Below are 20,655 nucleotides of genomic sequence, written 5' to 3'. Positions count from 1 at the left end.
TGAGAAAAGTGTACAATAGGGGTTATAAGGTCTTTTAATCTACCCTCATAATTCTCATTTATCATGGAACTGGGACAACGGTCCAGTTGTCGTGAACTGTGCTCCAGGTTTAAACTTTGCCATGTATGGTCTGGCTTTCATAGTGCATGGAGAATAGTGTTATTTCTAGTGGGGAAAATAAAGTAGATGTGGTTCCACTTGGAACCAACAGGTTGTTCCACCTTATTCATGATGTCATTGCACGTGAAGGTGGTAGAGTTACGAGGGCGTTAAGTCAAGGTCAGAATACGCCGTATCTGTAGACACACCTCTGCCACATCTTCATTTCTTTGATCTCCACCCCCAAACGAATAGGGGATGAATAGCGTGCTATTCGCACGCTTAAATTCAAAGTCAGAATATGCATAGAGATAAAAGTACATCAAAAGGGAATTCATGGCCATTTACATACGCTTAACTCGGGTCGGAATTCCCCCCTAGGAGAGGAGAGTCCCAGAGGCTGTAAGCCAGGGAACAGCATGCTACGCAGTATGCTCTCCTTAAGACCTCAGCAGGAACACAACAGGGCCCTGTGTCATAACATAGTCACCCGAGGCAAGCTTCGCAGGCTGACCCAGGCCCATGCACACTGATGCAACCAGTGACGATGCTTCCCTGGGGTGGAGTGAGCAACACTAGGTACTACTGACTTGTCGTTTCAGTACTACTGCCTTCTCGTTTACATAAAACACCAAGGTAATCAATATCTGACACCCTTGGATTCTTGGGACATGGCCAGAGGTTGAGGAACACAGATCAGTCTGATGCCTTCAGATGTAAGAGATGTTGTCTGGATAACCAGAGGCAATATATGAAAAACCAAACGAGACAAATAACAAGGAAAGATTAAACACCATTTGCCTTGTTGGAAGTATATGGACCAAAGTTCATCATTTAGAAGAGTTCTGATTTAATAACAAATGTTAGCTAAAGAGGATCTTTCTAAGGGTGTCTAGTTCTTCTGACGGGGTCAATTTCTTTTTACATCGTGCATGTGACTTTAACATCTTTACCTCACTGACACACTTGGTAAGTTGGCAAACAGTATGTCTATTTCCGCTATTCCTTGCCAGAGTGATAAGGAAGCGGGGAGGTTTCTGAAAGATTGCCAGCGTAAAATGTCAAATAGTGACAGGTGAGGTGAAAAACAAACTCCTTGAGCTAAAGTCACATCTTAACCTTGAATTATTGAAGAACAAAGAAAATATACAAATAAACAAACCTTCAGGAATAGGGAGTTGGCATGCTGTCATACCCTAGCAGCTGTGCCCGGTGAAATGTCACCCAGAGCAACTCTGTTTTGATTGGAGGGCGTCTGCCTGCTTGCTGCCCGTTTACTTGACAGAACGGATTTTAATGTCACGTCACTGTCACCCCGTCTCTGCCCTAGTGCCACAGCACAGAAGTTGAGTATGCAGTAACGAGCTTCTGCTGGCCATCACCATTAGCCAGCCGCCCTTATTCTGTGAACCTTTTAGTTTGATCTGACTCTCTAACCCTACCACTACCATGTCTTATGATAGCACTGTTTAATATTGTGGACTGCAGTCACAGGACAATGCAGGACTGATGTCTACAACTCATTACAGTATATGTTTGATGGCACGTGATTGAGGCGGGCTTCTGCAGCATTCTGAAGGGACTTCCAGGTAGGTGGCAGTGCTGTTGACTGTGGCTTGCCCAGTGCCCCAGAAATGCCCCTTTAATGACGTGCTATCACGACTGCATTCTATGCTCCAGACACGCCACGGAGTGGAGCAGCTCAGGTCTAGTCTGGCTGGGAACTGAGAACATCCATACCATCCTTAACCCTCCTAACCCTGATTCCTGTTTGATTCATCATTTGGGCACGTGACTGTAAGCCAGTTTTGTAGTTCCCTTTTGCTGCCAGACAATGGCACAGTAAAGAAAGTAAACTTCAGCCAGTCTAAGCCACAGAACGGCCACTGTTCTGTATCTTTGTTCCAGATAGGCCCAGCTCAGTCGGGTGATGCCCAACATCAGACCACACATTCCCACTCCATCAGCCTTCCCACTACATCATTGACATATGTCATTATTTTGCATGTTTAGTCGGACAATCATTTCTGTTGTCATTCATCTGACAATTGATGACTCCCATTGAAAAACCACTGGCTCCATCCAGGATTTTGGGACACAATCTCAATGTGGTCATAACCTAATCTGTAAATCAGGGGTCCCCAACTAGCGGCCCTTGAGTCAAATTTGGCCCGCGAGTGGTTTTATTTAGCAAAAAATATATATATTTTTATTGGTTAATTTTTCATTGTTTGACATAAGACTGTAAAAATACCAGGAAACCAGCTCCAAGTGATTTTTAATTTTGGAAATCTATTCCCAAATATTTCCACACATAATATGTGATCGTGTACAAATGGTTAATTTGATTTTTATAGTGCTGTTCTACCAACTGAGGTACTCAACACACTTTACAAAGTGGTGGGAAACTCCCCTCATCCACCAGCAATGTGTAGCACCCACCTCAGTGATGCACGGTGACCATTTTTGTGCCAGAACGCTCACCACACATCAGGTGGAGAGGTGAGGAGTGATATATGCCAATTAGGAATGACGGGGGATGATTATCTGGCCATGTTGGGGGCATTTAGCTACTCCTAAAATAATTGCAATGAGATTTTGAATGACCACAGAGGGTCAGGACAACAGTTTTAACGTCCCATCCGGAAGACTGCACCCTACTCAGGGCAATGTCCCCGAATGTAATTAAGGTTTGAAATTATTTTGTAAAAATATTTGTTTTATGTTCCAGACCCCCGACCATCTGCTCAAGAAAAAAAATGGCCCACGGCTGAATCTAGTTGATGATCCCTGCTGTAAATGTTTTGGATCTCCTTGACACCAACCACACAGTTTATATTATACCTCTAGTGGTGGCTACATTCAAGGGCTCTTCTAAAGCCTATTTGTCTAAAGTTTCCATCAAAGGTGGAGTGCACCATCCAACATCAGAGGCAGATTGTAGGTTCTCTAGATTCCATGTGAGCGCCGTGGCCAATAACTCAGTGAAGTATAACAGAACTGTGCTCGTTATCCCTCTCTCTTCCAGGCAGCCCTTGTTCATTGGACTCATTTGCTCTCTGACAAGTATAAAGAGCTGACCCCCTCGTTAGGCTAACGAAGGCCACAACAACTGTTGAATTTGGGTAGCACGCTCAGCTGGCTTAGAGGCGAGAGCAGAGGGAGGGAGCGAGGAAGCAGAGAGGAGAAGAAAGAGAGCTCCAGCACACAGGTTTTTATGATGTTCCCAGAACATCATCACTGTGTGCAGTCCGTTACTCACTTACCCAGCCTGCCTCAGAAGTGGGGTGTTCGGTTTATTCTCTGTGTCACACTGACTGGGTTGATGCTTATTGGATGTGATCCCATGGAGTAAATCATGACTGGACACCTGCGAGTCACAACACCATTATCCCAGAAACCCTAGACCCACTCCAATTTGCATACCGCATCAACAGATCCACAGATGATGCAATTTTCTATTGCACTCCACACTGCCCTTTTGCACCTGGACAAAAGGAACACCTATGTGAGAATGCTATTCTTTGACGACAGCTCAGCTTTCAACACCATAGTGCCCTCAAAGGTCATCACTAAACAATGGACCCTGGGACTTAACACCTCCTTCTGCATCTGGAGCCTGGACTTCCTGACGGACCGCTCCAAGGTGGTACGGGATAGGTAACAGCACATCTGCCATGCTGATCCTCAACATGGGGGCCCCTCAGGGCTGCATGCTCAGTCCCTTCCTGTACTCACTGTTCACACTTGACTGCACGGCCAAGCACAACTCCAACACCATCCTTAAGTTTGCTGATGACACGAGTGGTAGGCCTGATCACTGACAACGATGAGACAGCCTATGAGGAGGTCAGAGACCTGACTGTGTGGTACAAGGACAACAACCTCTCCCTCAATGTGATCAAGACAAAGGAGATGATTGTGGACTACAGAAAAAGGAGATGCGCGCATCCCCCATTCTAATAGATGGGGCTGTATTGGAGCAGGTTGAGAGCTTCAAGTTCCTTGGTGTCCACATCGCCAACAAACTATCATGGTCCAAACACACCAAGACAGTCGTGAAGAGGGCACGACAAAACATATTCCCCCATAGGATACTGAAAAGATTTGGCATGGGTCCTCAGCTCCTCATAAGGTTCAACAGCTGCAATATTGAGAACATGGTTGCATCACTGCCTGGTATGGCAACTGCTCTGCCTCCGACCGCAAGGCATTACAGAGGGCAGTTTGTACGGCCCAGTACATTACCGGGGCCAAGCTTCCTGCCATCCAGGACCTCTATACCAGGCGGTGGCAGAGGAAGGCCCTAAAAATGGTCAAAGACTCCAGCCACCCTAGTAATAGACTGTTCCCTCTGCTACCGCACGGCAAGCGGTACTGTAGTACCAAGTCTAGGTCCAAGAAGCTTCTAAACAGCTTCTACCCCCAAACCATAAGACTCCCGAATAGCTAATCAAAGGGCTACCCAGACTATTTGCATTGCCCCCCCCCCCCCCTCCCCTACTACGCTGCTGCTACTCTCTGTTTATCATCTATGCATAGTCACTTTAATAGCTCTACATTCATGTACATATTACCTCAACACCGGTGCCCCTGCACATTGACTCTGTACCGGTACCCACTGTATATAGCCTCCACATTGACTCTGTACCGGTACCCCCTGTATAAAGCCCCGTTACTGTTATTTACTGCTGCTCTTCAATTAGTTGTTATTCAGATCTCTTTCTTTAAAAAAATGTTTTTAGATATTTTCTTAACTGCATTGTTGGGTAAGGGCTTGTAAGTAAGCAGTTCACTGTAAGGTCTACACCCCAGCTAGCACAGTGGATCTAGGCCGATTCCAGCTGAGGGTAGGGGCACTCGGCTGTAGGTGAGACTCGGCCGACGTCATGTAGCCAGAGTCTGGGCCGCCTTCGGCAGTATTACTTATGGCTAGGATTCTGGGACTGAGATCTGGCCCAAATTTATTATTTTGGTCTCGGGCCGATTGGGGCTACTCTCTGGCAGATGATTACACTGGCTGCTTTATGTAATTAACTTTTCATAATTTCATTAAAAAAAAATCCTCATTTGTTTCTGTGATCAGAAAATACAATTAACATTTTAAAGAAATTCTTTAATAGTCCTGTGTAGTATTTTGATACTTTGCAAGGCAATTGATATGAATGAAAAACTTTATGGATGGAGCCTGCCGAGTGGCGCAGCGGTCTAAGACAATGCATCGCAGTGCAAACTGCGTTTCTACAGATGCTGGTTTGAGACCCGTGATGTCTGCGCCCGGGAGACCAATGAGGCAACGCGCAATTGGCCCAGCGTCATCCGAGTTAGTGGAGGGTTTGGCCGGCTGGGATGTCCTTGTCCAATTGCGCTGTAGCGATTCCTGTAGTGGGCTAGGCGCATGCACACTGACACGGTCACCATGGTGTTTTCTCTGACACAAAATGTTTTTTTGTGGATGGGTATAATTTGTATGTGTAATATTTAAAATGACATTTATTTAAATTTTCATCGGGCCACTTCTGGGGGGATTCTGGTAAGATGCCGAAAATTCTGCAGAATTTCGGTAGACGGAAACGGCCGCTTCTGGGCTGATTCCTCATCGCTAGCTGGGACAAGTTGTATTCGAAGCATGTGACAAATAAAATTTGATTTGATCTAGCCAGCTTTCTAGCATAGTAGCTAATAGCTAGCTAACACCACAGATGGTGTTAGTTAACGTAATCTTTGCTAACAGGTATCTGCTTATCTAGCTTGCTTATTGCATGCATGTCCGGGCATGTTGACACAAGCCTTATTATTAATGACTTAACTAATCTAATATTTGACACACAAGTTTGATTTTGGTCACTGTCAGTTCATCCATTTCTCAATACTGTACATTCATGTTGAAGTGAGCTAGCTTGCTGCCTGCTGCTACTGCTGATTTTTTTTCTTCTCCCCAGCTAGACATTCCTCTGCATTGAGCAGTGTTTGTGGCTCGGGCGGTGAGAGGTAGCTGGCATAGCAGCAGCTTTGCTATGTAAAGGGACTATCGGCTAAGCCGATAGAGAAGGGCTGATAGCCGATAGACTAGAAGAGGCCGATATCGGCCCGATACATCGGTTCAGACATATTATCGATCGTTTTGTTATGTGGGTATGTATGTACAGTCGTGGTCAAATGTTTTGAATGACACAAACATTAATTTCCACAGTCTGCTGCCTCAGTTTGTATGAAGGCAATTTGCATATACTCCAGAATGTTATGAAGAGTAATCAGATGAATTGCAATTAATTGCAAAGTCCCTCTTTGCCATGCAAATAAATATAATTCCCCAAAAACATTTCCACTGCATTTCAGCCTTGCCACAAAAGGACCAGCTGACATGTCAGGGATTCTCTCGTTAACACAGGTGTGAGTGTTGACGAGGACAAGGCTGGATATCACTCTGTCATGCTGATAGAGTTCGAATTACAGACTGGAAGCTTCAAAAGGAGGGTGGTGCTTGGAATCATTGTTCTTCCTCTGTCAGCCATGGCTACCTGCAAGGAAACACGTGCCGTCTTCATTGCTTTGGACAAAAAGGTCTTCACAGGCAAGGATATTGCTGCCAGTAAGATTGCACCTAAATCAACCATTTATCGGATCATCAAGAACTTCAAGGAGAGCGGTTCAATAGTTGTGAAGGGCTTCAGGGCGCCCAAGAAAGGGCGCCAGGACCGTCCTCCTAAAGTTGATTCACCTGCGGGATCGGGGCATCATCAGTACAGAGCTTGCTTAGGAATGGCAGCAGGCAGGTGTGAGTGCATCTGCACGCACAGTGAGGCGAAGACTTTTGGAAGATAGCCTGGTGTCAAGAAGGGCAGCAAAGAAGCCACTTCTCTCCAGGAAAAACATCAGGGACAGACTGATATTCTGTAAAGGTACAGGGATTAGACTGCTGAGGACTGGGGTAAAGTCATTTTCTCTGAATCCTCTTTCCGATTGTTTTGGGCATCCAGAAAAAAGCTTGTTCTGAGAAGACAAGGTGAGCACTACCATCAGTCCTGTGTCATGCCAACAGTAAAGCATCCTGTGACCATTCATGTGGGGTTGCTTCTCAGCCAAGGGAGTGGGCTCACTCACAATTTTGCCTAAGAACACAGCCATGAATAAAGAATGGTACCAACACATCCTCCGAGAGCAACTTCTCCCAACCATCCAGGAACAGTTTGGTGACGAACAATGCCTTTTCCAACATGATGGAGCACCTTGCCATAAGGAAAAGGTGATAACTAAGTGGCTCGGGGAACAAAACGTTAATATTTTGGGTCCATGGCCAGGAAACTCCCCAGACCTTAATCCCATTGAGAACTTGTGGTCAATCCTCAAGAGGTGGGTGGACAAACAAAACCCCACAAATTCTAACAAACTCCAAGCATTGATTATGCAAGAATGGGCTGCCATCAGTCAAGATGTGGCCCAGAAGTTAATTGACAACATGCCAGGGTAGATTGCAGAGGTCTTGAAAAAGAAGGGTCAACACTGCAAGTATTGGCTCTTTGCATCAACATCATGTAATTAATAAAAGCCTTTGACACTTATGAAATGCTTGTAATTCTACTTCAGTATTCCATATTAATATCTGACCAATATCTAAAGACAATGAAGCAGCAAACTTTGTGAAAAGTAATATTTGTGTCATTCTCAACTTTTGGCCACGACTTTATGTAAGCATGCATGCACGTTTTTGAGTACCTAATATGGTTGCTTCTCATACAACCACACACCATTTAGAAACTTGTTTTTACACATCTTTCAAGATGTCTTTTCTTAGTATCAAAGCAGTAAAAGGGAACTGGGTGTGTTCTGTTTTTGCTTTTCAAAGGAACCGACCCAACTGATTAACTCTGTCTCATGACACTGCAATGCTGATCACCCCAGGACTTTGTCTGGCTGCCAGCTTTACCGACAGGCTCGCCTCGCCTCCTTCACACACACCCTTCATTAGGTTACAGCCTGCCATAGGCCACACACTGGTCCTGCTCATACACACACACCACCTCACTATAGCAGCAGGGGCTGCCCCAGGGCCATTATGCCCTGTCCACACTCACGCCACCCAGCTAGCTAAAACTGTACCAGTAACCAAACTTTAAACGCCAGAAGCAGATTCAGGGGCAGCAGCAGAGGGTTGCTCCCCAGGAGGGGAGTGCTCTGCCTGGTGTCTGGGTGTCAGCAGGGCCCCCTGCTCTGGTAATGGGAAGCAGCCTCCTGCTAAATGTGGTGGAGATAAGTACATTGTCTGGGTACAGCTGTCGACAGGCAGGCTGGATGGTAGGGGAACAGGAGGCCAGGGAGAGCCACCTCCGTCACTTGTCTCCGCTCGCAGTGAGCCCGCTGTGTGCTTACTTTTCTGTGCAACATCCTCCTGCTCCACAACTGTGGCTCCTGGCTGTGCTCCCCCTACCCCTCTCTCTCTCTCTGTATTTGTCACTTACTTTCTTTATTCAATTCTCTCTGTCCCCCTTTTCTCTCTTTACCCCATATCCTGCTTCCTACTCCCACTCTCTTCCTCCTCTCCCTCTTTCTTAATCCTCTCATTTCTTCTCTGCCTCTGCCAGTCGCCCCCCCACCACAACCTCCTCGCCCTCTCTCCCTTCTCCAGCTCCTCCCTCCCCTTTGCCAGGATAATGACCCTGCTGACAACACAGAGCCGAGGCGGAAGCTGCTTCTGACTGGTGTGGCGCTCCCAGTCTGACATCAATCACATCACTGGCTCTCCCCGGCAGCTGGGACAGCGAGAGAGGTGGAGTGTGGACAGGCAGGGCTGCTCAGCTGTCCATAGAGCCTGACTGTGACTGTATGTTCAGGCTGCTGTCACGTTCATCAGACCATCATCATGATACACACCCAGATTACACGTAGTGCCTCATCTGGCTCAGGGACAACTTGTCATTATGGATCACAGACAGATATACCCTAACAAATGTATTTGAATTGGCCTTACCTCTCCTAAAGGTAGAAATGTAATGTCCCCCTTTTATTATACATGATTGTATCATTTAAGAGTGATAGACTGTTCCCTGGTCATTTAAAGTTAATTGGCACTCATTTGAACTGAATAATGTGTGTTTATTTGTTTGTCATGCAGTAACCCAGTTAACTAATCCATGGTCGGCTTGTTTACCAAAAGGAGGGGCCAAATTTCACACACAGAAAAGCAGGGTGTACTTCCCACAGTGTGTCTATGGTAATAAGCAGGTGTCATTTGCTGTGGAGAAGAAGTGAGGGCTTTCTTACGAGCGTGAGAAAGAGGGGCAGACTCCGCACCCCCTCCCCGTGTCCCCCCTTTTTTCCTGTAGCAGCAGCAGCCGCAGCAGCAAAGCGGGAGGGGGAGATGAAGAGAGGGCTGCAGTGGAGGCTGAGGCGGCCCTTCCCTGCGACCTGTTGAGGCTGCTGCCAAAGCCCCGGCAGTGCAGTCCCATCCAGCTGCATGGGAGAAAGAGATGGGCCAACAAAAGAAGAGGGGGACAGCAGGAAGAAAAGAAAGAATGAAGGAGCCCAAACTCCTGGGCGGTTTAGCCTGGCATGTGAGCGGGCCTGTTGTGAGCCTTGTCTGCCTTATATGGTCATGGGGAGAGGGGCTGCCCAGAGGCCCTGAGTCCCGGGGCTGGCTGGGATGAGGATGGGAGCAGTATTGGGGTGGTGGTACAGAGTGGTGACCCTTCCATCAGGGAGCCCCTTCTCCTCTGGAGCGGCACAGAGGCTCATTGAGATGCAGGGCGCAGGGCTGTAGGCTGCAGCTGCAGTCTACAGGCAGGGCCCAGCAGAAAAGGGCTGAAGGGATGGAGGGGGTGACTGAGGAATAACCAACAAAAGAGACACACACACCCCTCTCCCCCTGCTTTGGCGTTTGAATTCCTTAATCCGCAACCCTTCTCTTCCCGATGTGCTTTACAACTGCGGTTCCCAACCTTTTCCATTCCGGGGACAACCAAATCACTGTCAAAAGCTTTTCAGGACCACCATTCGCGGAGATGCAGATTTTTGTTTTTTACCTTTATCTTGGCTGTCAAATTGTCCATTTTAGCAGTGACTAACAATTTAAAGGTTTATCATTATTAACAATTGGCATTGTGGCATTGTGGAAAGTAATGTAAAATGTATTAAATACCATTAATACTCCCAACTGTTACTAATTTTGGAAGATTTTTATTTGATATATATTTTTTTATATAAATGATTGAAAACCACAGGTTGAAAACCTCAGCTCTACACATACACTCACACAGTTACCACTGACTCCCTTCTTCTCTCTCATCCCCAAACTATGAATGGACGGCCAGGCAGGGACAAAACCACCACAGCAGCCCCCTCAGGAAGTCCAACCACTGGGTGTGGGCACTGTGCTGAGAGGGGCTTGTTTTGTCTGACCTCTTCTCCCCTTTCTTAAAATTTATTTTCCACTCATTCCTCCCTCTCTCTTTCTGTCTCTCTCTGTGTCTGTGTCTCTCTGTCTGTGTCTGTACTCTTATGTGCCTGTGATGCCAGACAGATCACAGGGGTTGGCCTCTCCTTTGCAGTGTGATGAATGTTGCATGATGTGTTTATTAAAGAGCTAGCTGTGGCAGCCGGGACCTCACATTCCTGCCGTTGTCACGTAGAGACAGAGCGAACATGACGCTTCTCAGACTCGCAAGCTAACCTCTGACACTCTATACAGCATGCTCTCCCTTTTACATTTTTCCCTTAATCTTCTTTTCAATGACACACTGACTGCCTGGGCCTCTTAAGCTAAGCTGACTTGTGAATGTCCTCTGTGTCAAATGGTAGTATTAATGTACACTGAGCAAAAATATAAACGCAATATGCAACAAGTTCAAAGATTTGACTGAGTTACAGTTCATATAAAGAAATCAGTTAATTGAAATAAAAATCATTAGACCCTATTCTATTTATTTCACATGACTGGGAATACAGATATACATCCATTGGTCCCTACACCTATACCTTGAAAAAAAAAAGGTAGGGGCGTGGATCAGAAAACCAGTTAGTATCTAGTGTGATCACCATTTGCCTCATGCTGTGCGATGCATCTCCTTCGCATAGAGTTGATCAGGCTGTTGAATGTAGCCTGTGGAATGTTGTCCCACTCCTGTGCGAAGTTTCTGAATATTGTCAGGAACTGGAACACGTTGTCTTACACGTCGATCCAGAGCATCCCAAACATGCTCAATGGATGACATGTCTGGTGATTATGCAGGCCATGGAAGAACTGGGACATTTTCAGCTTCCAGGAATTGTGTACAGATCCTTGCGACATGGGGCCATGCATTATCATGTTGAAATATGAGGTAATGGCAGTGGATGAATGGCACGACAATGGGCCTCAGGATCTTGTCACGGTATCTCTGCATTCAACTTGCCATCGATAAAATGCAATGGAACATGATACCAACACTTTACATGTTGCATTTATATTTTTGTTCATTGTAGATCCAAATCGGTCACCCGCTCTTTCTTTTACAATGTACTGACATTGAAAACCGTATCTAGGTACAATCTGGATTTCTTTTCATTAGTTTGAGTGAATTATTTTTGTCAGAATAGACTGTTCACCTTGGTAAGTTAAGTAGAAGTTTTTTGATGAATGTGTCTGTTTTTTAAAGGTCATTTAAAGTACGGCGTCAGCTCACAAACCATTCAGACACATTCAGTAATGGCACCAGTTCTGAAGAAAACTACACAACACGGTAACATATGGGCAGTTCCATGGTAACAGAATTATGCTGAAATTTTCAATTTAAAAAGTATGCCAAACGGGCCTCCCGGGTGGCGCAGTGGTTAAGGGCGCTGTACTGCAGCGCCAGCTGTGCCATCAGAGTCCCTGGGTTCGCGCCCAGGCTCTGTCGTAACCGGCCGCGACCGGGAGGTCCGTGGGGCGACACACATTTGGCCTAGCGTTGTCCGGGTTAGGGAGGGCTTGGTCGGTAGGGATGTGCTTGTCTCATCGCGCACCAGCGACTCCTGTGGCGGGCCGGGCGCAGTGCGCGCTAACCAAGGTTGCCAGGTGCACGGTGTTTCCTCCGACACATTGGTGCGGCTGGCTTCCGGGTTGGATGCGCGCTGTGTTAAGAAGCAGTGCGGCTTGGTTGGGTTGTGTATCGGTGGACGCGTGACTTTCAACCTTCGTCTCTCCCGAGCCCGTACGTACAGGAGTTGTAGCGATGAGACAAGATACTAAACAATTGGATACCACGAAATTGGGGAGAAAAAGGGCTAAAAAATTCAAAAGAAAAAGTATGCCAAACAAAACCATTGAACAACTATACAACTATATGTGCAAGGACTACTTTTTAACAAATTTTAACAATTTCCACAGAAAAAAATGCAAAAACACATTTACTCAGTTCAGATATAAAGTTTGGTAACAGAATGATGGTTAAATCTCCCTCGTTTAAAAAAAAAAATGTTTTATGTGACCGAATTAAGATTCACACCTTGACTTTGAAAAATGTATTTTGGTTATTGAACCATACAACTTTATGTAAAGTAAATACAGTGCCTTGCGAAAGTATTCGGGTCCCTTGAACTTTGCGACCTTTTGCCACATTTCAGGCTTCAAACATAAAGATATAAAACTGTATTTTTTTGTGAAGAATCAACAACAAGTGGGACACAATCATGAAGTGGAACGACATTTATTGGATATTTCAAACTTTTTTAACAAATCAAAAACTGAAAAATTGGGCGTGCAAAATTATTCAGCCCCCTTAAGTTAATACTTTGTAGCGCCACCTTTTGCTGCGATTACAGCTGTAAGTCGCTTGGGGTATGTCTATCAGTTTTGCACATCGAGAGACTGAAATTTTTTCCCATTCCTCCTTGCAAAACAGCTCGAGCTCAGTGAGGTTGGATGGAGAGCATTTGTGAACAGCAGTTTTCAGTTCTTTCCACAGATTCTCGATTGGATTCAGGTCTGGACTTTGACTTGGCCATTCTAACACCTGGATATGTTTATTTTTGAACCATTCCATTGTAGATTTTGCCTTATGTTTTGGACCATTGTCTTGTTGGAAGACAAATCTCCGTCACAGTCTCAGGTCTTTTGCAGACTCCATCAGGTTTTCTACCAGAATGGTCCTGTATTTGGCTCCATCCATCTTCCCATCAATTTTAACCATCTTCCCTGTCCCTGCTGAAGAAAAGCAGGCCCAAACCATGATGCTGCCACCACCACGTTTGACAGTGGGGATGGTGTGTTCAGCTGTGTTGCTTTTACGCCAAACATAACGTTTTGCATTGTTGCCAAAAAGTTCAATTTTGGTTTCATCTGACCAGAGCACCTTCTTCCACATGTTTGGTGTGTCTCCCATGTGTCTTGTGGCAAACTTTAAACAACACTTTTTATGGATATCTTTAAGAAATGGCTTTCTTCTTGCCACTCTTCCATAAAGGCCAGATTTGTGCAATATACGACTGATTGTTGTCCTATGGACAGAGTCTCCCACCTCAGCTGTAGATCTCTGCAGTTCATCCAGAGTGATCATGGGCCTCTTGGCTGCATCTCTGGTCAGTCTTCTCCTTGTATGAGCTGAAAGTTTAGAGGGACGGCCAGGTCTTGGTAGATTTGCAGTGGTCTGACACTCCTTCCATTTCAATATCATCGTTTGCACAGTGCTCCTTGGGATGTTTAAAGCTTGGGACATCTTTTTGTATCCAAAACTTCTTCACAACAGTATCTCGGACCTGCCTGGTGTGTTCCTTGTTCTTCATGATGCTCTCTGCGCTTTTAATGGACCTCTGAGACTATCACAGTGCAGGTGCATTTATACGGAGACTTGATTACACACAGGTGGATTGTATTTATCATCATTAGTCATTTAGGTCAACATTGGATCATTCAGAGATCGTCGCTGAACTTCTGGAGAGAGTTTGCTGCACTGAAAGTAAAGGGGCTGAATAATTTTGCACGCCCAATTTTTCAGTTTTTGATTTGTTAAAAAAGTTTGAAATATCCAATAAATGTCGTTCCACTTCATGATTGTGTCCCACTTGTTGTTGATTCTTCACAAAAAAATACAGTTTTATATCTTTGTTTGAAGCCTGAAATGTGGCAAAAGGTCGCAATGTTCAAGGGGGCCGAATACTTTCGCAAGGCACTGTAAGTAAAGCGTATTTACACCCAGTAACAGAATGATGGTAACAGAATGACATCTTTGGTGTCTGATCTGTACTATAGAGAAATGCATAATTATGAATGTCATGTGTCCTGAATAGGTACACAAAGGTAGAAATATGCAATATCCTCCTTTGCATTTTATGAGTTCTATCTACAAACAAGACCAATTTTGATTGGTCTGGAACAGACCACATCTGTACCAGTCATAGATATCTGTTTCACAGGTTTGGGTGTCATAGTAAAGTACAATACAGTAGTATTCAGTAGAGTTCAGTAGAGTATAATTCAGTACAAAAAAAGTACTGCATGGTGCATTCGGAAAGTATTCAGACTTTACACATTTTGTAGTAGGAGTTGGGAGATGTGACATTAATGAGAGAGAGGAGTTGTCCAGACTGTTTTCACACTCTTGCTTTGACCACCAAGTAACCGAAAGAGAACCGGTATAGGCTGAACATAACAGTATGCCAATGGAAGAGAGGACAGTAGCAGGTAAACTTTAGTTTGTGACTACTATTTCTCATTGTAGCCAATTCAGTTGCAGTCATTATGTTACTGATTCTTTGGTCATTCTGTTACCGATTTTAATCACATAATAAATTATGAACCAAATTGTTATCAGTAAAAAAAAAAATTGGTAGGTCTACCTTGTTTGTTCTTTGATTATCCTCCCTCATGAGGGAAGAAATTCGAAAATATCTTAGAGGCAGTGCAACACCTCACGGTACATCGCCGCTCCTCTATTTGAACTAGATATTTTGTGTGTATTTGAGGTCGACCGATTATGATTTTTCAACGCCGATACCGATTATTGGAGGACCAAAAAAGCCAATACAGATTAATCAGACTATTTGTAATTAAAATTTGTAATGACAATTACAACAATACTGAATTAACACTTATTTTAACTTAATATAAAACATCAATAAAATCAATTTAGCCTCAAACAAATAATGAAACATGTTCAATTTGGTTTAAATAATGCAAAAACAAAGTGTTGGAGAAGAAAGTAAAATGTGCCATGTAAAATATGTGTCATGTAAAAAAGCTAACATTTAAGTTCCTTGCTCAGAACATATGAAAGTTGGTGGTTCCTTTTAACATGAGACTTCAATATTCCATGGTAAGAGGTTTTAGGTTCTAGGTAATATAGTATTTATAGGACTATTTCTCTCTATACCATTTGTATTTCATATACCTTTGACTATTGGATGCTCTTATAGGCACTATAGAATTGCCAGTGTAACAGTATAGCTTCCGTCCCCCTCCTCGCCCCTACCTGGGCTCGAACCAGGAACACATCGACAACAGCCACACTCGAAGCATCGTTACCCATCGCTCCACAAAAGCCGCGGCCCTTGCAGCGCAAGGGGAATAACTACTCCAAATCTAAAAGCGAGTGACGTTTGAAACAGTATTAGCGCACACCCAGCTAACTAGCTAGCCATTTCACATTGGTTACACCAGCCATTAGGCTTGAAGTCATAAACAGCGCTGTGCTTGCGAAGAGCTGCTGGCAAAACGCACAAAAGTGCTGTTTTGAATGATTACGGGCCTGCTGCTGCTCAGTCAGACTGCTCTATCAAATCAGACTTAATTATAACATAATAACACACAGAACTACGAGCCTTTGGTCATAAATATGATTGAATCCGGAAACTATCATTTCGAAAACAAAACGTTTATTATTTCAGTGAAATACGGAACCGTTCGGTATTTTATCTAATGGGTGGCATCCCTAAGTCAAAATATTCTTGTTACATTGCACAACCTTCAATGTATGTCATAATTGCGGGGCGACAGGGTAGCCTAGTGGTTAGAGCGTTGGACTAGTAACCGGAAGGTTGCAAGTTCAAACCCCCGAGCTGAACAGGCAGTTTGTTCTTAACTGACTTGAATCTGACTTGTTCTTAACTGACTTGCCTAGTTAAATAAAGATAAAATAAAAAAAATAAGTACAATTCTGGCAAATTAATTCACAATGAGCCAGGCAGCCCAAACTGTTGCATATACCCTGACTCTGTGTGCAATGAACGCAAGAGAAATGACACAATTTCACCTGGTTAATATTGCCTGCTAAACTGGATTAGTAGTGATTATTTTTATAAGATAAGTTTAATGCTAGCTAGCAATTTACCTTTACTGCATTCGCGTAACAGGCAGGCTACTCGTGGAGTGCAATGGTTAGAGCGTTGGACTAGTTAACTGTGCGGTTGCAAGGTGAAAATCTGTGGTTCTGCCCCTGAACAAGGCAGTTAACCCACAGTTCCTAGGCCGTCATTGAAAATAAGAATGTGTTCTTAACTGACTTGCCTAGTTAAATAAAAGGTATAAATACATTTTTAAATTTTTTAAAAATAATCGGAAATCGGCGCACCAAAAACTTGAAATCGGCCCTAATATTAATCGGTCGACCTCTAGTGTGTATGTATTGATATGTTGATGTAGTTCTGTCCTTGAGCTGTTCTTGTTTATTAATGTTCTGTATTATATCATGTTTTGTGTGGACCCCAGGAAGAGTAGCTGCTGCTTTCACAACAGCTAATGGGGATCCTAATAAAATACCAAAAGTGCAGTTAAATGTTTTGGATTTTATACATTTTTGAATGATATTTCCATGCTATGTGGTTGAAATGCGACTGACATTTTGAAAATTATGATATTGCCCTTTTCGTGTTCAGGTGGGATGGAACTTTTGGCCCACATCATGACCTCACAATGATCTGATTTATAATATACCAATGAAAGCTCATCTGGATAAGTGTGTGGGCTCTAGAGAGCATCCAGGCTGTGTATGTAAATATCTTCAAATGTGTTTCCTAATGCCCAAATGATTAGACTGAGCATTTAAAGGGCTTAAGGAGACTCAGGGAAATACCTCCCAAATATATTTAGCATTTATGTTCATTAAATGAACACACACACACACACACACACAGAGTTATTTATTAGACATACAGTGATAATTTGCAAAGACTGGCTTTACAAATGTGCTTTTTTTTTGGTAACAGAATGACAACACTAGGCAATATTTATTTTAACTTACAGAAGGCGAAACACTTCTGCAAGTTAAATGTTGATATTAGTTGTCAGGGGTCTTCACCTCAACGTTATTGTATTTCTAATACCTTATTTAGACTTTTTCTGCTAGATGTTTTCTAAGACCCCTTTTTCCATCTGTTTAACCAGAAATCAAAAGCTTTTGCTTATTACAACTTTTTGGTGGTGGAAAAATTTATAAACGCCTTCATTTCTCATACTCTTAGCTTTCATATGACACCAAATGTGATGTGCTCCTATGCGCTTCACATGTTGGTGCTCATGGGGCTTAACATGGAACTGACCATATACAGTATTTGGACAATTGGCCGTCTATGCAGCTGTAAGTCATTGTGTGTGTGTGTGGAGGGCGTGGCACTGGAACATTGTGGCTGTCCACACACAAGCCATGTAGCAGTTGGCAAATAAAGATGAATTCTCTTGTGTTTGGCAGATTCTCACTGTTCATTATTTTCCACTTTGCCAAGCGTGCATCCCAGACCTCAGCAGCTGTTTGTCATGTAAAGACACTCTATCAGCCCCCGACAGCTCCTCGCATGCCACCCCCCCGAAAACACACACACACACACACACAAACATGCGCGTATAGACTTCACTCACGCTCTCAGACACGTGTGTAGTGAACATATGTAGTAATCTCTCTCGCTACCTTCAGGTTCTCTCCTCCCTCATCTCATTCATTTACAGTTTGTACTCTCGTCTACATCCTTTGCTCCTATAACTTTATCTGACGTCTCTGGAACAAATGTAGAGCAGGCTCCAACAGTGGAAATGGATCCTGTTTGTGGTTGTTGTTGTGCATATGTTTCCGGGATGAGTCTGTAGTCAAAGTTACCCATCTCAAAGATTGTTCAGTTCTTGATCTTATCTGCTATGTTGTCAGGCTGTCTGTCCAGTTGTTTCCTGTTTTCTACAATCAAAACGTTCTAGTGAGATGAAATAGGCCAGTTTACTGCAGCTGAAAGACTTTGAAGATAGAGTTGATAGCAGAGGACTCCTTTTATCCCAGAGTCCCTTTTCTTAGTCAGCATGTTGTCTCCTCTCTTACTCTCAATCCTGCAACATGTCCAATCTATCAAAATATAGTGTGTCAAACACACATACTTAGTGAGTAATTTCATTTGTCTATGAATGAGTCTTGGCATCCCCTCTCACTGTGCAAAGACATCAAATCAACATCTAGTCCACATTGGTTCAATGTAATTTCATTGCCAACCAGTGGGCTGCTGCTGTTGTCTGCATATCCATAGCCTTATATCCCATAAGCCTGCAGTCCCAAGTTGTGGGGATAGCACTGTAGGATGTCATCAACATAACATTAGCACAGTACAGTGTAGTAGTGGGCTGGGTTTTTAGTCTTAGAAAAAGGTCATTGTAAAAAGTAGAAGTGACAATGGAAAGGGGAAGTGCATGTAAATAGAAAACACAGCAGAGTCATGGCTGTTTTCTACGGGGGGGGGGGGTGGCACAGACGGCAGGTAACAGAAATGGGCACACAGACCGACGGATGTGGGCATTTCTACCGTCACATGACTCCACAGGCCCCAGTCAGGATGTGGACACTTATGGTTGGTCAGGATGTCCTCGCTCCAGCCAGACCAGAGACCATCTTCTCATTTTATAACCTGTCTCATAGGAGACACTGGCAGTATGCATGTTATCGAAGGGCTTTTAAACATTCACAGCCATTGTTTTCACCACTGTTTTATTTGGAAGAGCATAAGAAGCACACAAACAATTTTGTTCTGCCAATTGCACCAATGTCAGTCCTGCTGTGGACCGAGCCTGCTGTGGACCGAGCCTGCTGTGGTCCGAGCCTGCTGTGTTTCGAGCCTGCTGTGGAGTCTCAGGGTGGGGTTAGGTGGAGAGGTGTCACATTCCACCATGATGACCTCGTTCACTGAACTCACTACTCTCTGGTCTTTTCATGCTAGTGTCTCCTGAGATGCCATTTGTATTACAGTGAAGGATGACCATGAAGTGCCTGTCACCTTGGCTTTGTTGTTTATGTAGTGCCACTGTGACAGGGTACAGTGTGTATTCATCATCACCTTGTCTTTGTTGTTATGTAGTGACACTATGACAGGGTACAGTGTGTATTCATCGTCACCTCGTTGAGAGCCATGTGACAGAGCCAAGCTTTGCGTGGAGGAATGTCTCTGTGGTGTTTTCCAGACACAAGGCATGGTGGACACCAACTCGTGCCAGCCTGGGTGGGCATCGTGTGTCAGAGGGGCTGGCAGGCCAAATCCAGACCCCATGCAGGCCCTCTGTGCTTGGGGAGGGCAAAAATAGCGGTTGTCAGATATACTGTACATTCAAACATAGACATATACATTGTAGAGTGTACTTTCGTGCACATAAACAAACATCTGTCTCTTCTTCTCTGTGTTGGGACCATGGTCTAGATGCCAGTTTGTGGCCTCGACACAATTAAGGTAATCACTCAGCCAGTTAGCGTCATTGTTGAAAACCCCAAACAGTAGACTTAGCCTACTTCCTGAATCTCTCTCTGTATTCTTCCTGAAAGAGTTGAGCGGAGCCCTGCCAGTCTGTCAGGCTAACCCTTCCTCTGTCAATGTGCTGGGGTGATGCAGGCATGGAGGTAGGGGCTCATTATGCTGCCTCTGCATTGTGCACATACTGTCCCCAGCCTGTCCTGCCAGGGGCTCTGAGCCTGGCCTGGGGTGTGCTTGGGGATATGGGTCAACCAAGACCTCACCACAGACTGACAAACCAGCTGGGGCAGAAGTTAGGCCTTAGTTTAAGGCTGGGCTGAGACCAGGTCTGAGAGGGTGTTTTTCTGGACACAATGTCCCTCAGGTTTGTCATGAGTCTGGAAAGGGGTCTTGGATATGGAGGCTGTGTGGGTCCAGGTGTTGTAAACTGTTGGCTTCTCACCCATGATCCTGCTCCTTATAAGAGTATCTCTGTTTCTCCTCACCAATGCCCACCACTGTGCTGATGTAACCAGGAATTCAGTCAGTCGTGTGAAGCTGCCATTGACCCATAGTTGTAAATCACATTGACGATGTGGATTCTCTGGGGACCGGTGTGTGTGGATTAGTGTTGTGAATGTTGATTCATGAGCCATGTAGTGTAAAATAGACAAATGACTCATCACTGTAATTGCAGCATATTGGACAGGCATGGGGAAATCCACAGAGCTTTTACTCTATCACACTGTGTGTTTTTCAACGAGGATGTAGTGAGCTCAGCTCTGTATGCAAGCAGTAAGCATTGCAATCTGAAGGCAGACAAAGTCTAACTAATTTCTAAATGAGCTGCGTTTGGTGTAAAAACACTTAGCCAGCAGGTTGGAGATGGAAAAATCTCCTCCCCTTGCCATGATG

General features: G+C 44.4%; 1 protein-coding gene across 1 annotated transcript in view; it reads left to right on the top strand.

Moving 5' to 3' along the window:
* The window catches only part of LOC110505486 (RAC-alpha serine/threonine-protein kinase), a 46,941-nt gene that overhangs the window by 13,760 nt on the left and 12,526 nt on the right, over positions 1-20,655 (top strand). The window lies entirely within an intron of this gene.

The sequence above is a fragment of the Oncorhynchus mykiss genome, chromosome 25 (assembly GCF_013265735.2).
Source record: "Oncorhynchus mykiss isolate Arlee chromosome 25, USDA_OmykA_1.1, whole genome shotgun sequence".
NCBI lineage: Eukaryota > Metazoa > Chordata > Actinopteri > Salmoniformes > Salmonidae > Oncorhynchus > Oncorhynchus mykiss.
This window is presented reverse-complemented; position numbering and strand designations above follow the sequence as displayed.